Below are 20,334 nucleotides of genomic sequence, written 5' to 3' on the forward strand. Positions count from 1 at the left end.
CGTAAAATTCCTTCCTCCTTTGATGACATTATTTCTATTATAAGGTGAACATTTACTAAATAAACAAACGGGAAAGTGCATGTCTTATGCTTTAAGTGGACCAAACGTAACAGACTAACTTGTCAGGCTGGCCATACTAGCTACGCTATTTTCATATGTGTAATGTCATCTCAATGTGAAGTGAACGGAACAAGCAGGTGGGGCCAGGGAAAGAGATACTAAAGAGAGATTAGACCATAGACTGTAAAAAAATATGGATGTAGTCACCATGACATCACCCATTGGTTTCTGAACTGCTGTTTTGAAGCCTCGAGTTTATGATTTGACCATCGCCATGTTTGATTTTTGGAGCCAGAAGTGACCATATTTGGACGAGAGGGTGGTGCTGACCATAGCTGTTAGCTGCTAGATTAGTTACCACGGTGCCTTTAAAATCTATGGTTAACAGTGATAATGCTAATTGCCACTAGCGAAAAACGGGCCTAAAACCATTGAAACAAAATGTACTCACTGGAAAAACTGAACATCTGACTCCTTAGAGGGTCTTTTATCACAACCAAATGCTGAACAAGACTTTTTTAGGCAACCAAAATGTTATAATTAACTTTCATGAACTGAGAAGACACTGTGAAATAGCAGCATCTACGCCTATACTTTGTGAATCTGGGGTTACGCCATGGTTATGTTACATAATCGATGTTGTTGCTGTGGCAGTGACTTGTCAATCACAATGTAGCCACACCCTAAAGCATATGCTGCTTTATTGTCTATTTCACTCTAAATGGGACCATAATTTACAAAATGACCATCATGATGTATTGAAGGAGACTTGAAACTAGCGATTGAGACCATAAACTCATTAGGAAAGTGTTTACTGAGGTAATAAATTAAGTTCTCATAGACTCCCATACTATCGACTTCTTTTGGCAGCCAGTGGAGTCGCCCCCTGCTGGTCATTAGAAAGAATGCAAATTTAAGGCACTTGCGCATTGGCTTCACTTTTCAGACCTGGAGCTACCCATTTGGATTAGACCTATGTTGTTGTCTATGCAACATAGATTGGAAAGTGGGCTGGGTGAGGAACTTTCATCTGAATAAATGGGCGCCATCTTGAAACATCATATCCAATTCTCTTAATACAGACCAATGACAGACCAACACACACTTCAAATATGACTCTAATGACCTGGACAGCCTGTCATCTCTCTTATTTAGTGACAGGTGTCAATCTGACATTCGGCTAATCAGTCCAACAACCAACAAATACTGAGACACATCAATCAGTCGCTCACACATCAGCTTTCAGTTTGTCAGGCAAATAGAAAATATCGGATAGTGTTCATCAGTTTTGGCTACAGAGTCTCTGTTTCACTGTTAAATATCAAACACTTTCCCATTCTGGAGATCCAAGACAGATTTGCACTGTGATTAGTATCACGTACAGTATAATTAGTAAAATTTGTTTTAAGCAGACAGAAAGTAGTATTAGCATTGCCAGTATAATCAGCAGCTGACACCTCTGCTTTGTGTGCATACGCTGTCCAAAGGATTAGTGCTATTATTAAGTAAATTAATTATTGCAGTGGATACAGTTGTAATAGCAATATTCAGTGTACTGGAGAGCACACCAGAACACATTTACTCTAGTAGAGCACAGGAAGGAAGGAGGATGAGAATGACAATATCGATGGCAGGGAAAATGATTGATAATGGTAAGATAATGACTGATGGTTATGAGAAGTAAAATTATATCAATGCTAATGATGTAAACCTAAGGGAGCTAAGATAGTCGTGCTCATCATCTTAAATGAGGACACACTTACTGTCTATGCATTTACAGTGAATGCATCCTTGAACACAATACATTTCATAAATTTGTGATATTATTATTATTCGAGGAAAACAGAGCTACAGGCCCCTGAAAATTATTGCTTTCTTTAAAATATGAAACTGGTGATTTAGTGTTTTGCCTATCAATAATGTATTTTTTATGTTTCAGTACCTTTCCCAAAGCAATAGTAAAAACAATAGTGCTACAGATTGCTGGATGAGTGCCTAGCTTCCAAACCTCCATTGGTTTTGTATTTGTTTCAGAACAACAGGAAAATCAGCAGGCAGAGGCGTGAAGCTTGTTTAGACTGGGTATTCCAATACAATGTGCGGTAAATGCTAACTTATCATTTTTCACAAAGTTACCTTAACATTACCACAACATAAAACTGCAGAATCATTGGAAAAGGGTCTGCCTCTGGTGTGTTCATGTGCTGCTAAATGCTTTCTGAAACAATTGTTGTTTCATTAAGTTGTTGGACAAACAGACATGTGGTGCCATGGTGATTCTGTGCAGCAAAACCCTGATTTGGCTCCTCGTTCATTCTGCTGGAACAATGCTGGGAGGAAGGGGGGGGGGGGGCAGTTTGAACGACGATGATATGGACTTGTTCAGCCAGGATCGGTCTGCTGGTTGTAAGCCAGTGACAAAGACTTATCATTTATTTGGAAACAGAGAGATTGCATTACTCTATGCAACTATGAGGATACCTCATTTCTACTGCTTCTCCCTCACTTCTCAATAACAAGGCCTTGTCTGTATAGCGGTTTTATCCGTTTAATGGATTCTGTCGGGGTTCTATTTTTACGCTGTACACAGTTCTGAATACACACTGATTTTAAATAGTATATCTTGTTGAATTATCACAGTCTTAATGAAACATCCCAGCTTCTTTTATGTGAAGAGCTCAGGCAATCAGCAGATGAGATTGAGTTCTTCCACACTGATAGAGATGCAGTATCATCAAATCAATCTGATGAATTCAATTAAAAATAACCCTGCTTGCCTTTTCAAGTTAAAGTTACAGACTTGAAGACTTTTAAAAAAAAATAAAATAAATGTACATACTTTTTTTTGTATAGATTTCTAACAGAATTTTTAACAGACACATTTCTGCACCGCCATTGTCCCAACTAAAATCAGTGCCATTAAAGTGTTTCTGGATGGGAGCCTCAGCTGAGCACAGATCTGTGGTGGGTGTTGATCTGTCTGTTTCCCCACTGATTTCTGGCTCCTTTAAGCAGTGTGTGCTGGTCTGGGATCAGTGTCAGAGTGGGGTTTGGTTCAGGGCCAAGGTGTGAAAGGATTAATATGTGTGTGTATGTGTGATACCACAGACACATGGTTCCCTGGGACCTGAGCTGTAGCAGGATTACTGCTGACTCACCAGGGAGCTGCTACTGCTTCACTTCTTGTGTGTATTTGTGTGTGTATGCTTGTGTGTGTGTGTGTTTTAACGTGAAAGATAGCATGCATTAGTTTACAGGCACGCTATTTGCTTGCAACAGAGTGATGAGAAGAAGTGTTGATGGCATGGGCGCCTTCCAACCAGCGTGTGTTTAAAAAAGATCCTAATTCTGTCTTGCACCTGAACATGAACACCTATTTTGCTCCCTGGAGACTTCAGCTAAATCCAGCACGGCCACCCACACAGGCAGACACACATGCACACTATACTGCCTTCACCAACTTTTGCAAAACTTCAGCAAAACAGCAGCCTCTCGATGACTCAGACACACTCACATGCACACGTAAACACGGACAGAGATGCACACATACTCATACGAGGCTGAATGCTAACGTGGCACCAGTCTTGCCATACTGGATCCTGTTGGGAGTAGTAATTATGTGCCAGATAGAGAATTAAGAGTGTTAACCAAGCAGCAGTGCAAACAACAACAGATTAAGACTGAAACAACACAGCCACTCAGTACAAGATGTTAGCTGAACACTGTGGTGTATGAGCGTGATTATTTTATAGGGTCCTCCTATGGGACTACCAATGATTCTCACATTGGCCCAAATCTTAATCTTCACCACTTCTCGGCAAACTATTACCTTATCACCTTATTTTAACCTCAGCCTGAAACTCTCACATACAAATTCGCTCATGCACACTTTAAATACACACACAACCACCTTTGCCTATTTGCTGACAAGGCCCGGAGACAGTCCCTATTGGTTGGAAAAACCTACTTGGCTCTGCAGGAGACTTAGGTCCCAGGACTGGCCTACTTCAACGTGGTTTGGCCTGGTTTGGGAGCGCTCTGACTACTCTTTGAGCTGGAACAGAACGGAGGTGGATTTGCCTCCCACAAGCCCATCATCTGCGCTGCCTAGTATGACAGCTATGCTGCGTATGTGTGTGTCTTTGTGCCTGTATTGTGTGTCTGCGCACATCGCTGTGTCTCATGAGCTGCGTGGAGCAGGTTTTGATGAGAGCAAACTGACACAGTAGCCCAGGAGTCCTGCATACTGATTGAAAAATGTGCGAGAGAAAGGTTCCTTTTTTTTACTAACACATACCGTTTCCAATCTCTGCTTTGCCTCACCCTTAGGTACACACACAAATGAACTGTTTATGCGAACAAAATGCATAGTGATAGTGTAATATTTAAAGAAAGAATGGTATTTATATATTTATATGACCATTTATATTCTGATGCTGAATATGTCAGGTTTGCAATACCCCCTGACATATCAAATTAAACATTTGCAGCACTGTTATTTTAAGGATTTATGATACAGATTATTACTCTACATACATTTAAGTGTGTGGAACATTATATTTGAACTGCACATGCACTCAACCTGTCAAAGGATCACACAGCTATAGCACCTGGGACAGACAGACACACTCTTGACATGCTCAAGTCACATTATAGTCTTTCTGCCGCAATGCAAGCTTGCTGTATGGTTGAACGGATGCATGATTTGAGACCTGTCTTTGAAGTCCACTGAGGCAGGGAATGGGAATTGATGGATTTATGTTTCATGACATGCTTTACTGGCACACTGCCCCTCTGAGTCACCCTGGCTCATCTCTGGTTTATACTGCAAATTTTAATCCTATTTATCCAAAGCTGACAACCTTGTATAATTCAGCCTTCTGTACTTGATCTTTGTCTCTATTGATTCCTCTTTTTCTTTCCCTGTTTTGTATGTTACTCTTTACTTCTCCACCTCTGTCTCTCTTTATGTCTCCTTTTTACACTTTCTCTCTTATCTGTCTTTCTACCCTTTAGCTCCTGACTAAAAAGGTGTTCATCCTGTACTTCCTGGCGGTGCAGCAGCTGTCTAAATAGGACCGCTATGGTTTTGGCCTGTGTGCCCTCACCTCATTGCTGCGCTACACTGAAAAGAAACTGTGGTCTTCCCAACAGTGTTGCTGTTGAAGAGGTCAGTCTCTCTGTTCTACATGTAATGGGGGTGTGAACTTTTATCAGCAAGGTAATAAGTGCTCTTCATAAACTATAAGGGAGTAGTTTACTTGTGCTATGAAAATAAAGCAAACTTTGACTATTCAATACTTATGTTTATGATGTAAGAACACCCTGCTGGAAGTCAGTTTTTAATAGACTTGGCAGGTTTTGGTCACCAGTAGCAACTCATTTGTTCTGTTGCAGACTGTCTGTACCAATGTAATGAAGAAACAGTTACTCAAAGAGTAGTTGTTCCCCAAAGTTTTTATTCAAAAGGCCCTGAACTCCCCACCCAGTCCACCCCAGACAGACAGAAATGACAGCTTACTGGATTCTTCAGAGAGATTTGTACTAATGACACTAAAGCTTATTCACCGTTTCCACCACAATTTTAAGAAAACAGTGTAATGTTCCTGTAATCTCTAATTAGGACACCTGTTACCAGATGGAGAAGCAACAATTCTAAACTAATCTTTTCACATCCTCCACCCCTCAATACTCAGTTTTGTCACCCTATCCTTAAGGCATGAAACATACTTTACAATATGTGCAGCAAGTATGTAAACACAAATCTCAACATCTTGCTTTATGCATCACAAAGGCATTTGTACATACTCAATGACTGTTCTTATGTCCAAGTGGAAATTAACCACTTTTTTAATTCTTTATATATATTTACAATAAGACATTTATTAACCTAGGCTGCCATGATAACTGTGAAAGCATGAATGGGAGCACATATCTAAAAACAAATTGGAAAAGAGCTTTAAAAGATAGCTTTATCCTGTTGCTGCCTGTTGCAACACACTTCATGTTAAGGATTTCAGCTTACTTGTTGTCAAATGCACAAACACATTGAGTCGACCTTCCATAGTTCAAACGGTCTGCGTTTGAGTAGTTAGGTAGTGTTTGCTTTGGCCTGAAGGTTATGCTCAGACATCCTGCAACGGAAACAAATTACAGGTGCTTTTATCAATTATCTTACTATTTTGGCTTATTCAAATTGTGTAGCCAGAGATGAGAGAGAGACTGATAAATTGAGAGCTTCACTTTGAGACTCAACCCCTTCTTCACTATAACAATGCAGTACAACATCTGCCTGACTCTAGGTAATGCAAAACTCTGATCTCATGGTCTATCTTAAGCCTGGTTCTGAGTAAATCTGTAAGATATGTAAACTTTAGCCAGCCAGTAGAATTAATCCACTGTTTATTGGCAGTGATTCACTCGTACCTGACAAAGCCAGCAGGACTAAGTCAATAGCAAGGAGCAGAGGTGTAACACTGTGGTCACAATCTGGACACTCTACACTCCTCTGCTGTGCATTGAAATCAGAAAAGGAATTGGTGACAAGGCACAACGTTGGCAGAGCCTAGTAGCCACTGAAAATGCACTCGACGTACTGCTGGGGACACAGCTTTCCCTCCAGTTTCACAAGGAGCAGATGGCTTGGAGCACAGCCCCAGAGCATTTTGTACACCCTCATCTACAAAATCTATCCCATGGTGCTGGAGAGGTCTGACATCTCATGTCAGCTGACACACTAATAATAATATCCATGTCCATAATGTGCAAGTTAGCCAGTGGAGCTCTGAGCCATAGCTAACCAAATATATGTGAAACATTTCCAAAATGTTGCAGAAACACACAGATCAAACACCAGCTGTTGTCCATTACCCTGCTTTTATTTTGGCTCCACCAAACTGTCTAAGCTAACCCTTTCATTCAGATTGCATACCTCTGTCTCACAGACTGAGGAAAGGTCCAGCAGGCACTTGGCGCCAGTAGAGTTCTGGATGCATCTCTTCTCACCTCTTACCCGACCTCATATTCTCATTTTTTGCCAGACAGACTTTCTACAACAGGACTACATCACCCTTTCCACTTCTGCATGTCCTCCAAGCTCTGCGGCCTGCCTCCAAACAGACACAAACAATTGTGCACACACACTCATACAGGGTGTTGATGAGACAGTGACTGTAGATGAAGGCTTGACACCAGGAAAATGTGTGTCTAACGCCCCACAGGGGATCTGGCTGTGATCAAAAATGTATCAAAGAGGGGATAAAACTTGAAACAGCAAACTTGAAAAGACCTCATCATTTTGTACCTGATCACAAAATCTTTTCTTCAGGTTTTTTGGGGCAATGTAAGCCAATTGCTCACTAATAATAGACATAGGCTGTCACATCTCTCAGTTTTTACCCCAATGTGTCTCCATTGTTTAAAAGCGTATTATCTTGCATTTCAGAGTAATATTAGTCATTCAAGCTGCTGTCATCTTTCTCTCTGTGGGGTTGCCCTGATGGCTGAGTGGTCTAGGACAAACTTGCATGGGAATAGCAGGCTGTTGCTATGACTGCATGAGCTGGAATGTGAACTCAAGCTGCGCTGTCATCTCTCTTTTAGTGCTCTATCTATCTATACTGCCAAATGCAAATGTAGGTGCTACTGGGGCTTTTAAACTGGTCTTACAAATGAACCAAGACCTGGTCAAACAACAGGAGGGGAAATTATATTTGACTTTGCTCTTTTCTCTCTGTCCTCAGAACCTGTTAATGGCTATGAATGACATGAACATCGCTAAGCTGACCTCTACTGACCTGCCGCTGTTTAATGGGATCATCCAGGACTTGTTCCCCCTGCTGTGGAAACACCCGCTATGGGCTGTGGCAAGGTAAGCTGATCCAGGTCATCACTCAAGATCAGCATTGCTGCACAGAAATAGTGTTTTGTTTTGTTCTGACAGGATGCCGTACATTGCCGTTATAGTTCATCTGGCCCCAGAGATGATCCCGAGAGCTGTCAGCGCCTCTTAATATTCACCGTGGCACTAAAATATACATAAACACCTCTCACCAATACTGAAACTGGAATGCTCAACAGAGTGAGACAGCATTTAGCCACAACCGCTTTCACCGCATCTGCTGTCTAACTTTTGTCCTTGTCTCATTGTCTTTATCTTGAAGATTGTCGCGTGTGCAAACTCGTGCGTCTGCACGTCATTGAGCACGAGCGTGTTTATAAACAGATAGACAGAATGAATAGCTGTGCATTATCACATGCAGAGCACACACAGGCTAAATTATTTATGCAGCTGTGATATTGCGTTTTTCATCTCCTCATCTCTCCGTGCTGTGAAAAGCAGATGGCATATTTTGAGGTGGCAGTCATGTGTGCAGAAGAATGGATAGATGGATGGGATAGTCTCTCAGTCCAAACATTTTTGTCTTTTTCTCTCTCAGCAAATTCAGCCTCCCCTCGCCCCAACCCCTCCCTGCTCACATCACGTTACAGATGTTTATGCGTGTTTGTGTGCTTTCCTTGAAATATGCAGGAAGGCATGCAGGTTTTTTATGTGTTTATGCATGTTGGAGTGTATTTATATGCATGTGTGTTTTTGCATGTGTGCGTTTCTGTCGGTGCATCTTGGGCCACACAAAGGCCCAGCCAGAGCCCATTGGCTGGGCGGAAGCGCGTGCAGCGTAGTAATGAGGGCGTCATTAGTTTGGCTGGGAGGCTCCTCCACTATTAGCTAATGGATTCTCAGCCATCTGCTCTGACAGGCTCCACTGGTTACTCATTTCTACCTCGATCAGAATAGGCTACCGGAGACATCTTTCCTCTCTCTGTGTGGAGGCTCATGGAGTGACTGAACCCCTCCTGCTGTGTGATTCAACTCCTCCTGTCTGTGTGTCTGGCTCACTGTCAGTCAGACGCCTGTCTGTCTCTATGGTCGGTTACATACCTCATTCAGCATCTGTACTATCTCTTTTCCCTCCTGCTCTGTCTTTGGTTTGCTTGTTTTGTTCCTAACAGTTTGTGCAAGTGTTTCATAGTCAGCTCATGTTTCTTAACCCCAGCATACAAAAACAACTGATCAAGAGGCAGCTAATCTATTACCAGTATATCTAGCTGATGTATTCATCTGACTTTGTTGGCCTTTACTAGATACAGCATGATAAAGGTCACCACATAAATAAGATTTCGACTCAGTGAATTATGTTTTCTGTGTTTTAAATACACTTGGCCTTTCTTTCTGAAGGTTTGAGAGTGTCTCCCAAGGCAACCCAGGAGGAGGAAAAGGAATGTTTTGAAATGTCTTTAATAATAAAGTCCTTTAGTGGAGCTGTGTGTGTGCAGCTACCCTCTTATACTGCAGTTGTCTCCATTTTGCCATGTCATAGTAAAGTACATCAGGGGATGTTAAAACTACACAGATGAGCAACAAGACATTATAATATCTAGTGCGGTGGCCAAATAATTCACTCATCAGCAAATCATTCACATTTAAAAGCCAAAATTTCCGCCTTAGGGGAAAACAACAATTTCTTGGAGAAGACAATGTGCGGCCTATCTTGTCGGCTTCACTGGGAGCTGACCTCTTTTTTCCACTCAGGGTGGAACCAGAAATAGATTGTGGGCCTATTGCTGGTGGGTCTCCGCAGGACACAAGCCCTGTAATAGATTTTAAACAGACTGGCTCCCAGTGCTAGAGAATAAACTTTCCACCTGGGATACTGTTGGAAAATACGAAAGAAAACCTGGTCTATTTACCTGCTGTGTGTGCCGCTTCTTTCATCATTCGTCATTCTCCCTCTCTCGCTGCCTCTGTGCTTTCATTCAGTTGTCAAGTGACTTTTATGCAAGTTTTTGAAATACCAAATGAATCATCTTCTTGAATAGAATGTCAAACAAAAAGAAAAATAGAGGGTCTTCCATTAAAGCTCAGGCATTTTGGACCACTAGAGGGTTGAAAAAAGCTCAAATTACAAGTTTCAAGTTTGAATACATTATTGCCATTTCAACATAGTTGATAGGAATTTGGTCTGTTGAGCTCACACAGAACAAGAACAACAGGAACCCCACTCACATATAATGAACGCCTTAGGACATAAAAAGTAATTTAAGTAATAGTAACAATAATAAATAATTAAAACAACACTCCCTCGGGCAAGCTATCAGTACAACAACCAGCTATGGTGTATACCATGGTATACATACCCTTTACAGCATGTCACAGACAGGAATAAGCAGGCAGCACATTAATGATTTAAGAGTTAAGGGCACAAACAGCCTCGGGATAGGTGCTGTTGCAGGATCTGGCTGTTCTGGTTCTGATACTTCTCAGGCTTTTAAAAGAAGGGAGGAAGTTAAAAAGATAGTGAGCAGAGCGAGAGGAGTCTTGAAGAATATTTTGTCCCTTTTTCTTTAGTCTAATGGTGTAGATCTCAGGAAGGGATGGAAGCTCTAGGCCTATGATTTTTGATGTCATGCGTACTATTTTGTCCAGACGTTTCACGTCTTTTGCCGAGGTGTTTCCATACCACACAGTTATTCCGAAGGCGAGGATGCTCTCGATCTCAGTACGATAAAACTACATCATAACCTTCCCGTCTTATGCAAAACCACTGTCTTTAAAGCGGAGATTGTTATGCCCAAGAACTTGCTGCTCCACCTGTTGAATCTCCTGACCATTTATGACCAGAGGTAGATGGCCACTATGACTCTTATGGAAGTCCACCACTACTTCTTTTGTTTTGGAGACATTCAACTCAAGTTTTTGGCAACCACATAGAAAAGACAGAAACACAGAGCAAGCAACACCATGTCACCATAGGACGGTGCCATCTGGTCCAATTAGTACCGTGATTAAATACAGATAACGTGACTTATGTTAGCAAACAACTGCCTTCTTATAAATCCAGCATACACAGAGCAACATTAATCATTATTAAACTTTCGTAAAGGTCTTTCTTAAAGGACTATTAAATATAAATTACATTTTTACAGACTTTTAGATCTGTTTTTGTATGTCATCTCCTGAGAAAAACGTGGTAGCTTTGGCGCTCGGCTGGGCAGGTAGATACTTACATCAGCTGCTGTACTGGCATCAGCTACACATTGTTATGAGGTTTTGTTGGAAGCTGAAGCATATGGACTGGCAAAACAATGACCTAAACCATTTTGAGAAGTCATTTGATTTAATATTCATATAAAATATTAATGATTATTAACCAGCTTTAATTGAGAGGGGGCAACTTATTGTTTTTTAACTAGTTTCCATTTTAGGGTCATGCAGAAAATGTAGGCAATGAATTTAACTGAGGGGTGGCTGTGGCTCAGGAGGTAGAGCGGGGTCGTCCACTAATTGGAAGATCGGCAGTTCGATTCCCGGCTCCTCCAGTGCGCATGTCGAAGTGTCCTTGGGAGAGATACTGAACCCCAAATTGCTCCTGGTGGCTGTGCCATCAGTGTGTGAATGATTAGATTCCCTCTGATGGGCAGGTTGGGACATTGCATGATAGCCCCTGTACCCATTCAGCGTATGAATGTGTATGAATGGGTGAATGTGACACATGGTGTAAAAAGTGCTTTGAGTGATCAGAAGACTAGAAAGGCGCTATACAAGTACAGTCCATTTACCATTTACTATTTACAGTGGTGTAGCATGCAGCATACTAAAGTGTTCTCAATCAGTACTCTTGAAGTTTAAAGGCCAACTTTGCCTCAAGTTGGTTTTTAAATTTCAAGCTTGTATCACTCCCCTTTTTTCCCCAGTTGCTTTCAACTGTATGTGCCTGTCTGAATTTTCGCTCCGAGCCAAATGTAGATACGATTTTACATCTTTTTATAAAATTCTTCCCAAACTACTCATTTTATAAAAAGGATCATAGTTCACCTCTTCCTGAAAATTACAAACTCAGATTGAATCAGGCTCACTTTATTTTTCTCCATAAAGCAACATAAACATATAAGACATTTAGCGTGTGAATATATCGTCAGTTTCCAGGTTTTCAAACATATAGGAGCATGGTGCAAGGACAAAATGATGTCACAGAGTTAATGGAGCACAATATTGAACATATGTATGTTAAAACCATATCCATAAACATTCAGTATTGATATGCATCTACTCTGGCAAGCAGATTGGCTGTACATAGATTACAACTTTCTGTCATTAACTTAGAGTAAGTGTCTGTCTGTTTGACTAATAGTCTCTATTTGTTTTTATCTGCCCGTATTTCCAATTCCCCCGTGATCCTCTGTCTCTTTCTTTCCCTCTTACACTGTCCATCCATTTCTCATTTACTATGAATATCACAACATCTGTCCCTGAGGGGCCCTTCCAAGAAATTACACATTATCACCCTTCGCTTTGACACAGACGTGTTGGAGCATTTATCACACCTATCAGGACGCGTCGTCAACATATGATCGCATCCGCTGTCTCTAGGGGGGCTGTAGCTCATCCCACACACACACACACACACACACACACACAGACATACACACAAGCTTACACACATCATACACAGACTGCCAAACATCCAGATGTATCTGTCAATTCTGCTCATCTCACACACATACAAAGGCATCCACACACATATACCGCAGATATTACAAATCTTCCTTCTCCGGTGGTTTTCTCTTCCTACTGGTTTGGCATGGCTCCCTTGGGCTCGGTAGAACCCTATCCTGTTTAATTGAATGTATCTCATCATCTGCAGTGGGCCTCTTTTCCCCCCCCACACCCTAATCAGTTTTAAGAGCTCCTTTGCTTTCTATCACCCTTTCCGCTTCAAGGGAGTCTATGTGTGTGTGTGTGTGTGTGTTTTAAACAGATTCGGTGGGCTAAGTGAAGAGGATTGAAGCACCAATGTGAGTTATCTTGTTGACATGGAGTCTCAGAAAGTGTGAGAGGCAGATGAGGAGGAGGTGGCACACACTGGTGTACAACACATGAGCGCACACCCAACTTTCTTGATAAACATGTCCAGTGTTAACAGTCAGAGGATTGGCTTTGGAAGCTGTCCTGCAAATTAACCCTGATAAAAATAAAAAAAAGTCAATGGACTGGTTAAAGCCTATATTTAAATGCAACTTTTGATCTTGTTCTGTACCTAGAATAGCAGTGACTCACTTCCTATTTGAGAAGAATGTTTGCTTGTATGCTGTCGCTAGGTTTTTGTTTAGTGTTTGGAAATATTTTCGGGGAGAGATTATTTTTAGTCTTGAATCGCTGTGACAGTGAAGGAGTTCATCTCATTAACTCGTTTGAAAGTTCAAATTCAATTTTGTCCATTTCCACTCCTCTCCCATGCTTTCTTTTGGTTTCCCTCCCTCGTCTTCCCATATCCTACATTCCCATTCACTCGTATGATCGTCACATATGTTGATCCAGCTTAATGTGGATGCTGCGTCTCTTTGGGCCCTGAGACAATCAAGTCACACGCAGATACACTCGACTAGGTGTCGCTACCGCCTCCCAGTCTATTAAAAGGACCCCAGAGATATTGTACATGCGGGCTCACACACTTAACCGGTGGTCATGTGCATACACAAATAGACACATTTAGACTCTAAATATGCATACAGTGTTTATGCTCCAGGCTCGTATCAGTCTATAGACTTAAACACACACACACACACAAATGAACTGAGACACACCCAGCAGGCCTTTAATTTGCAAATTTCTCTCTTTCTTTCTTTTAAGCTCACTCTCTCACAGTCACACACACGGTACGGCGTTAACTGCTAGTTAAACTTCTGTGGACAGAACAGAGACATCCTGCAACAGACAGGCAAGGCAGCACTAATTGCCGCTGCTTACCGGTACTTTATAGTGACAATATGTTTTTGATGGTGAACTATGCCATTAAATGTTGCCCCAGCTGGCTGTTAATGTTGGCTTATATCTCTCTAAGGCATAAACACACTCACACACACACTACAGTATTACTCTCCTCAGGCCTCCACGGCCATCATCACTGTCTCCTCCTCATTCTCACTCTCTCTCTCTCTGTCACTCTTGCAGCAATTCCAGATGTTATGAATAGGGAATAGGAGGAAAAAATTGAAAGAAATAAGAAAGGAAAGATTAACCTTCTTTTTTAAAGTGTGTGTTTTTGTATACATATAGTATGCGTAGCTAAGTGCTTGTCTCTCGAAGCATGTTGTGGTTCGCCTGCTTAACCTTCCACCTCCATCTCCGTCTTCTCTTTTTCCTTCCTTTTATCTTTGAGCCTTTTATAAGTACTCTTTGCCCTTGCTTTCTCATTCTACACTTGAGAAGTGCATCACTACATCACATATGCAAAAGGATTGTGTGTGTGTGTGGGTGTGTGTGTGTTGCTCCCAGTGGTTCCTGCTGTAATTCTGTATGCTTTCAGCTTGTTCTCGGTTCCCAGTGTGACTCAACCTCACATGTACACTTGTGTCTCTTTCTCCTCTCTCTGTCTTTGTTACTCCCTACATCTTGCTCTTAGTACATCTTCCATGCTTTCATTTTCAAACAGTTCTTCCTATATTTTCTCTCTCTCTCTCTCTCTCTCTCTCTCCTGCTTTATTTCCCACTTGACATCTCCTTTCTTTTTGAATTCCATTTCACACTTTCCCTTCCTCCCTCTCTTTCTGTCCCTCCATCTCTCTTACACGTTTTCACAACTCCTCTCACTTTCTCCCTACTTCTCTCTGTCTCTACCCCCTCCTCCTCCCATGCCTGCCATCTCTTCTTTCATTTTCTGACTCAACACCTTGCTCTTTGCATGTCTATTTCTGGTCTTCCTCTCCCCATGCCAGCATCACCTCCCCCTGGTTCTCATTATCTGTCTCTCTCTTCCTCTCTCCTGCCTCTGTCTCTGCATAGATACCTTCTATTCCCGAAACCTGTCCCACCCACATGTACATGTGTGCACACGTGCACCCACACAGACATACACCTGCGTATACACAACACACACACACACACAAAGGCACAGTTTTAGAGGCACTAAATCCTCAGACCAGTCATTTTTTCTCTGCACTCTTTTTGCCTCTGGGAGCATGAAAAACATGCTAAAACACCTCGTGAGAAGGAAAGATAACTGCAAAATCAAGATAACTCTTTTTTTCTTCCCCCATTTCTAGGAAGCAGAGTAGACCTATTAGACAATACACGGATCACCAAATATTTCTGAAATTCACATTTTGCATGATTAATATTGAACCTGCTCCTGGTCGTATTGCCATCACATCATATCTATACTATGGGTGTATTATGATGCCCTTGATTGCAGTGTCTACTTCAGCAGTCATGGATACATTTATAAAAACACATAAACATGTTACAGGAACAGAAAAGTAAAGTAAAGTTCCTGAAAGACTACCAAGCGAAAAAAAAAAGACGTTATTATAAATCTAACTAAGCCTTTAATGTCTTTCTAACGCGTGCTGCCCTCTGTTCTATTGAAACTTTTTTTTTTTTCTTACCACACACTCATGTTTTTGTCGCTAATGATCCCCACTCAGTGCAAGTTGCAGACAAAGCGGAGCAGATGTTCCTCAGATAGCTGCTGTTAAATTATAGCACATTATATTTTTTGTCATTCAAACTGTGGTAGCTAACAAACAAGCTAGTCATCAGTGATATGATCAGACCACAACAAGCATTTGTGTAAATGTCTCACCTTCAACTTTTTCTCCCCTCTCAGTTTATACTGCTCTCATTTGGCACATTGTCAACCTGCCCCTGCCTTTTTTTTTTTTTTTTTTTTGACACACAAAGTACACAACCCCTGCTACCTTCTGATAAAATGGAACAGCTGTTCAGTGAAAAGCTACTTTGGCACTATGATTACATTTTTATTTTTTGTCTTTCAAATTTTGATAGCTGACAAACAAGAGCAACATTTGGGATATGATCTTCCAGTAATGAGCATTAGTATTACTATATCCACAGTTACAGTTTCCTCATTATCTGTTTCTAGACTGTTAGTATTTTATCACTATACATTATTCTCTTCCAGTGACACTTCTTCACTGTGTAATGTTTTTATTTTTTCATGTCATCCTTGCTTTGGTCCCAGGTTGGTATCCTCTGAGCTCAAGGACAATGAGCACAGTAGAGCTATACGGGAAAAAAAAAAACAACCTCAGCAGCAACAACTGAGTGCTTTCTTCCCTCATGAGATCAGCCTGCGCAGGTACAGACACTTAAAAACATACAGCGCTCTTATACTACAGTGGCAGTACCCTGTTCACATTTACAAACCCAGCTCAACGCAAGCAATGCAAGCCTTTCAAAAACTGAGAATCAATTTCAAAGTTGTTGTAGAAAGCTGTTAAAACTAGACTAAAATTTACATGAGGAAATCATCTGTGGCAGACACCTTATGCCCACTCACATCAATCCAGCTTTTACTGCACACATTAGCCACAGCCGTTCACTGTGTGTAATTAGCACATCTAAAATTGCCGTCTACAGAAACTAATTTTCTTTGTTTCGCTATGCACACTGGGTGGGTATCAGTTTGTTTTTGGCACTAGACGTGCAGGGCTTCTGTTTTCATCACCATTATCCTACATTCAAAATCTGAATTGGGGGAAAAAAAAAAAAAAGTGTGCGACTGTGTTCTCTGCTGCTGTGAAAATGGATTGATTTGATCCAGAACACAATATTGTAGCTCCAATATGGTTGTTACACTGTGTGTTACAACTTAACCATACAATACACACATTGCCACACATAAAAAAAAAAAGAAATTCCGTTCAATTTTACGCCTGCTTGTTGATGCTTCCACATTTGCTGTAGAGGCTTAGATATGATAGGGTTTTCAATAGGCCTGTGCTGAATTGTGCATGTGTGGAAATGCCTGTGGTACAGTTGTAGCTTTTACAGGCCAGCTGAGAGCCCACTTGTAAGAAATTAAATAAACTGGTCCAGATAGGGAAAAAAAAACTGTAAGGAATTATGATCTCAGTTACAAGCAAAACACACAGCAATAATACCTGCTCACCTACGCGGATGTGCTGCAATCAAAATTAGATCTATTTTCATGTTAAAGCTGCACTAATGGATAATATTTTAATACTATGGATTAAATAACTCTGTAATGTGACAAACCCACAGGGAATTATTACCCAAATCATTGTTGTAGTCATAGTTTTACAACACACAACTTTACTGTTTTAGTTCACTCTAATCAGTATCATTCTCAGAAACAACAGGCAGCTGTTTTCACAAAAAAAACCCTAATAAACCAGCTGTATGCTACTTGTCAAGCACCAAATGGCAGACAGACAAAGTTTGCAATTATAATGATGAACAGAGTGGAACATTTAGCAGCTAAATATCCTCAGGAGTTGGTGGAAACCAAAACTGAGCTAAAAGGAGAGCAAATATTGGATTTTGTTTGGTTCCGATGTCCAAAAATATGTCTCCAAATGAATGCTAATGTTGCTCCTACCTGCTGGATGTTTAATTAGGTGCTAACAAGTTCACCATAACAACTTCAATGAGGTAATAATATGGCAATGTTGTGTTTACAGCTTGTTGCACTACCCCCAAGCAACTAAATCAATCAAATAATACTACTTCAAAGATGTATTGATTTAAATATATCCTGTATATTTTGAGATTATTGCCGTATCAATCACTGCTGGAAAACATAGCACCAAGTTAGTTCTCACTTGGGTTTTGTCTAGTGCTCCCCTGTTCCAGCGGAAAACTAATTTCCAGATAAAAACAAAAAATGCTGACACTGCTCTATATGTATCTAAATATTGTTTGCCACCCCCCAACGCTTGAGCAGAGGATACACACTGCAGTGCTGGGATAGGGAGGGGACACACTGCTCTTTCTGTCTCTCGAGGAACACTATATAAAAAACAGTGTTGCAGAAAGGAAAGAGGTCAGAGCTCCAGTGTGTCTGAAAGTTCAAACAGAGATGTGTCCACACTGGCTTGTGAACCAGTAATGCTGTCGGGAACATACAATGACATTTGAGAGAGGGAGAGAGAAGACCCCAGAGCTCTTCTGAAAAGATTGAGAGATTTAGGGAAAGGTGGAAAGAGCCAGACTGAGAGATAGATTGAGATAGAAGTGGCATGTCGACTGAAATTGGAAGTGAAGTATCTGCAGTACTTTAGACGCACACACACGCACACACGTACACAGTCACCATCAGACAATCAAGTGGAGAGTATGGAGGGGAGGCATCTCTCATACAGCTGTGTCCTGTTGCCCATCAGAGCTATCTGCCCCCTGCCGCTCTCTTTCTTTCTAAAACCGTGTCTCTGTTTAGCCCTCACACATCATTACCTGGAAACCCCGTTGCTTTCTCCTGAGTCCTCTCTTTCTTAACAGCCTCTCTTCCTGCCCAAACTCATTCCTCCCTACTGGACAGAGACGGGGAGAGTTAGCAGGAGGTTGGTGAGTCAGAGGTAGGTGTCTGACAGCCAGCTAGCCAGCTCAAAAAAATTTTTCATCCACTACCTCCTATGTTTTCTTTCCCATCCACCCCTCTCGCTGTGTCTGTGGTCTGCCGAGGCCCAGTGCTGCTCACCGGAGATACCAGAACCCACAGAGAAACGCCAAATCCCTCACATCTCTCTTCCTCTTCTGCATTTCCTATCGGTCTTGCACTTATTCTCCCCTTCTTTTCTCCTCCTCTCACATTCTCTGTCCCCCAAACATTCTTCTTTACGTACCTGAACATTGCTCTCTCTCCTTCTCCTCTCTCTTCTTTCATTTAAATCAAACATCCCTCCCAGCCAGATTTTCCCCCTGAAGGCCTTTGCCCAGGCTCCTCAACCAGCACAGCGCTGGCACACATCACTGTCCTGCTGGGACACCACTCACAAACACATATTTTACTATGGCCAACGCTTCACTCACACACTCATCCCACCATGTACAGATGCAGACACCCTCATAAATGCACACCAAACCAACTGAGGAAAGCAGTGTTTGTTTATGTGCTCTTGTTTCATGTGCGGTTTCTTTTTTGTTTGTTTTTGTCTTTTTTTTTTTTTTTTTTTTCATCAAGCATTCATCCTGTGTAGTTCACCTTTGGGACAGCGGCTCTAATCTCTCTGTTCCCTCCTGTTTCAGTTTGTAGTAGAGTCTTTGAGCTGCCATCAGATTGGTGTTTGTAGCCTGCATTTTGTACCTGGCTGCTGTTGGTGGTGCTTTCTGATGTATGTGTTCTCACTGTGTTTGTTCCCATTTTGCTGCTGTTGACTACTGTCCACACTCACCATGATCTATGACCACACACATAGACAATGTATGTGTAAACATATGTTGGACAGTCAGGTTTTGTCCGGCTATGAATATGAACGTGAGCCAAACTTGCACCCAAGTTCTGCATCTTCTACACAGTAGTTCAACATTTATACTACATCACAGAACAGCTACAAACAGTATCATTTGTCACTGTGTTAGTTCTCTGTGCAGTGGTAAAAGTGTCAGACATTTCTTCCTGTGTGTAGCCATGCCTACATTTTCCTCTAATTACACAATTATACTTAATAATAGTGTGAGCTTATAATACAATGAATGCTGGTTAAATATACTGCAGTACTTTGACTAGTTGTTAAAAAGTAACTGAAAATAGGCTGACAATGTAACATAGCAGATACATTTTTATAATATTATGCAATCCATTAGGGATGTACATTAATGCTGAATGTCATTCTCATCGATGTGAATGTTTGTTTGATGAAAATGTTTAAGTACTCGAGTTCTACACCACATGCAGGTGAGGTGAATCAACTCCGCTAGTTTTTGAGGCTGTATTTTGTGGTAATATTATGGTGAGTTTCATTATTTTGTACAAGTATGAATTTAAATTGGAGATAGACCAATAAATTAGCTGATCCAAAACATGGAGAAAATAAATACTAAGAGTTTGTATTGTGTTTGAGGTCATTTATAAGCAGTGTCACCATTAAACTCAAAGAATCCTTATTTAAAATGTTTTATGTATATTTTGAAGAAAAAAATATCAGCCAATATGATAAAATGGGCTTAAATAATTATGTTGTGTCCAACTCTTGTAACATGTTAATGCGAACATAATGCGAATGTCTTCAGATTGTAGTCAATAAGGCACACTACACACAATGCAACAAATACTAATTAGTGTGCTAGCTTCAGTGACACCAACTCAGTCAGTGACCTCGATTCACCTCTTGAAAAAAAGGGGTTCACAGATCCCATCTGACCCCTGCACACCTGCTGCCATACTCATCAGGCTTTCTGACTGTCTGACAGAAAGCAAGACGACCAGTGTGTATGTGAATGTGAGAGAGAGCTAC

The 20,334-nt window shown here is 41.2% G+C and overlaps 1 protein-coding gene across 7 annotated transcripts in view; it reads left to right on the forward strand.

The window, feature by feature from the left end:
* Positions 1-20,334, forward strand: part of LOC137174059 (dynein axonemal heavy chain 2-like) — a 92,093-nt gene that overhangs the window by 20,060 nt on the left and 51,699 nt on the right. For 6 of the 7 annotated variants that reach the window (XR_010925266.1, XR_010925265.1, XR_010925267.1 and 3 more), the window contains exons 2-3: positions 5,077-5,230; positions 7,803-7,930. The gene's annotated coding sequence lies outside the window, so the exon portion shown is untranslated. Of the gene's footprint in view, positions 1-5,076; positions 5,231-7,802; positions 7,931-16,100; positions 16,218-18,379; positions 18,457-20,334 lie in introns of all 7 variants that reach the window. The other variant, XR_010925271.1, reaches the window with a different exon arrangement.

The sequence above is a fragment of the Thunnus thynnus genome, chromosome 22 (assembly GCF_963924715.1).
Source record: "Thunnus thynnus chromosome 22, fThuThy2.1, whole genome shotgun sequence".
NCBI classification, from domain to species: Eukaryota; Metazoa; Chordata; class Actinopteri; order Scombriformes; family Scombridae; genus Thunnus; species Thunnus thynnus.